This window comes from Tupaia chinensis, unplaced genomic scaffold (assembly GCF_000334495.1).
Source record: "Tupaia chinensis unplaced genomic scaffold, TupChi_1.0 Scaffold143798_1, whole genome shotgun sequence".
NCBI lineage: Eukaryota > Metazoa > Chordata > Mammalia > Scandentia > Tupaiidae > Tupaia > Tupaia belangeri.
In genome coordinates, this window is record NW_006203648.1 from 254,750 (window position 1) to 258,095 (window position 3,346).

The 3,346-nt window shown below is 37.4% G+C and overlaps 1 pseudogene; it reads left to right on the plus strand.

Moving 5' to 3' along the window:
- The first annotated feature begins 2,480 nt into the window (after positions 1-2,480).
- The window catches only part of LOC102500974 (lung adenoma susceptibility protein 2 homolog), a 12,534-nt pseudogene continuing 11,668 nt past the window's right edge, over positions 2,481-3,346 (plus strand).

The following is a 3,346-nucleotide window of genomic DNA, read 5'->3' on the forward strand; positions in this document are numbered from 1 at the left end:
TCTGGAGAAGTATGTTCTAGGCAGAAGAAACAATGCAAATGTTCTTATGCTAAGAAAAGTGCATTATATTCGAGAAATAACCAGAAGGCCATTGTAGGTGTATCAGTTTGTATAAGGTAAAAGTAAAGAAGTTGAAGTCAGAGATGGAGGCAGATAGGGTGAAGAATAGACCATGTAAAACGGAAAGTTACTGAAAGGGTTTGAGCAGAAAAGTATCATGAACTGTCATACATTTTAACAGGATGGCCATGACTCCTGGGTGAAGAACATGTGAAGAAGTCTTTAAGGGGAACAATAATAGAAGGAGGGAAACAAATTGGAGAGATAGTACAAATGATAATGATCATCTGTACCAGGTTCATAATTGTGGCAGTGGTGAACTAGAGATACTCTAAAGGTAAAGACATCAAGATTTCCTAAAGGATTGAAGTGTGACGAATATAGGTATAAAGAAAGATGAGTTAAGAATACTCTAAGCAAATGGGAAGATGGAATTATCATTCTGAAGATGGAGAAAACTTGGGAATAGCAAGTTTGGGAAAAAGATTGGGAGCCGGTATTCTAAATTTAAAATGCTTTTCAGCCATCCAAGTGGATGCAGCTGGATAAATAACTCTAGAGTTTCAGGGTCTAGACTCGAGACAAGTTTTTGGAGTCATCAAAATAAAGATGATATTTAAGGTCATGAGACTGGATGAGATCACTAAGGTAATAAACATGAATAAAAGAAAGAAGGAATCTAAAGGATAAGAAGAGGAAGAACTAGAAAACAAAACTGAAAAGGAGCCACCTGTAGCATAGGACATATTATGTAAAAACAAGTCGAAGGTCAGTTCATTTCCTAGTGGTTAAGGTGACTGAATACCATGTGCTCAGCTGTGTCGTTGAGTACTATACCCTATGGCTTAAGGTGCTCAGCATGACCAAAATCCCAAAGTGAGGAAGAAATGGAGGAGAAGGTTTTGCAGTGTGACCATGCTCCATTGGGGGTGCTTTCTTGCTTCCCCCCCCCTCTCTCTTGCTCTGGTAAGGGCATGTGCCATCTGGCAATTTTATTTAAAGGTCTGAATATCCCATATACATCAATTCATTGAGTCCTCACAAACTCCTTGTAAAGTTGGCAATGTCGGTCCCATTTCCAGGTGAAGACACTGAGGTGCAGAGAAAATAATTATATTATGCAAGATTACCCAGTTAATAAATTCCAGAACAAAGATCTAAATCCAGATGCTCTGACCTGGATTCCATAACTCTTCCACTGTTATGTTGCCTCTCTGTAACAATGAATGAAATATCTATAAGCATAAAGAATATGGAAAACAAGACCAAGAAAAGTGCAGAGTATGCTCAAGGGAGTATGTGTGGGGTGTGTGTGTGTGTGTGTGTGTGTGTGTTGGTATTTCCTTTTGTCTGGATCACAGATCATGTGAAGAGACGTAGTACGTATTAAGGCAGGAAAGGAATTTTTAGATCACTGTAAAGAAGGGATGCTAAGAAATATGAACTTTATATGGTAAACAATGGGAAAGGCACTAAAATTTTCTGAGCAGAATGATTATAGCTGGCAGAGATATTTAAGATGATCTTCAGAAGAAAGCAAGAAATAAGACCAGTTGAGAAATAACCTCATTGTCACTGAACGCAGAGAATTATGACTAGAAAAGAAAGTGTGCCTTAAAGAGGACTGGTCAGTGAACAAATACTTGTTAAGCGCCTGCTTTGCACCTGCCATATGCTATAGATGTCAAAAAAATATAGTATATGAAGTAGTTTTGATTTTAACAAGTTTATAATCCGGTTAGAGTGAAGACAGAAGTTTGAGAAATAATTAGCAAATGAAACATCATTATATACAATAATATTTGTTTATAGATATGAAAATTCTGAATTTTTGGTAAAGACAATTAGATCCTACGTAATAAAAATGCTAATTGTCAAGTAGAAGCTCCCTTAGACAAGAATGAATTGAGCAAGACTGAAATCAAAGAAGACCTACAAAGCCTTCCTGGGCTTATAGTTGAATGATGGGTGAGATATGGAAAAAGAAAGTCAGATTAAGAGGGAGTAGGAAGACACTAAAGGAAGATAAAGTTCTTATGAGAAGAATCAAGGGAAGTCATGAGTCCTGCCAGTTCTATTATTAGAAATCACTAAACCTTTGACAGGATTAAAAGGACTTAATTTGTGTACAATTTTTTTTAATCTCATTTTAAAGGATTGTGATAAATTAGGCAATTCAACTGAACAACTAGTATTGTTCAAGGAACACTGAAAGATAAAGGTTAAATAATAAACATTGCTTCATAGAGGCCCGCATCATGTTGGGCCAGTTTGAAAGAAGCTGGAGCATGGCGCTAGACTGTGACCACGGAGGAAGCTGTGAGTCTGCCAGTCAACCTAGCCTGAGGCCAGGGTCAGGGGCAAGAGGCGGTAGGGGGTGGAGGCGCAGTACGGGGGCGATGACTCATTTTGAGGAAATCATGACAAAATCAAACACAAAATGTAGAGTTTGTTCTCGGGAATCTTCAGTAGCGTCTCTTCTAGCAAGCTCCAGCCTGACTGTTAGACATTGCTCTAACCCTGATGGCTCTTTTTAATATGAACTCTTCAGTTCTGCTTCACAAGCTCTCTAGGCCTATGTTGATGATTTTTATCTAAGCCTAATATATCTCTGGTGCAACCACTGGAAAAAATTAACATGAATGAGGATTCTACAAATATACCACAGTTCTCCAACTATATAGAAAACAAACAATGCTTTTAAAAATCCTGATCACAAAAAGCAATCAAACTCCTTTTCCTCTAGAAAGCAAACTATGAATGAAATAGACTCTATTAGCCTAACAACTGATGATCTACTAAAACTCCCGGCAGATTGATCATTTTCTTTCACCCAACGAGAAAACAAAAAGAAAAACAAAACACAAGAAATACGTTGAAAGACTGAGTTCACTGGACATAAAAAAAGAATCCAAATTTTCAAGAACCCTCCACACTTGTGGACAAGGCTTAGTTACTCCAGTTGAGTCCACAAATATAAATAGAAATCAATGTGGTGGCAAAATTGAATTACTTGTCTTGAAAATCAAGAGAAATCTAGAGGATTGTACTAAAGAATTACCAAGCTCTGTGAAAAAGGGTGTCAATTCCTGCTCATTAGATAAACTTGAAGCAGAAAGATTATGGAAAAATATTCCTATTACTTTCAAATCTCCTGTTCCTGTTAACTCTAATAGTAGCCCTCAAACAACTTCAAGGCCAAGTGTGCAAGAATGGGATTCTTGAAGACTTTTAAAATAATGATAATTAGAGTTCTACTCTGGAGGCAAACTTCATGGTCCTGCTG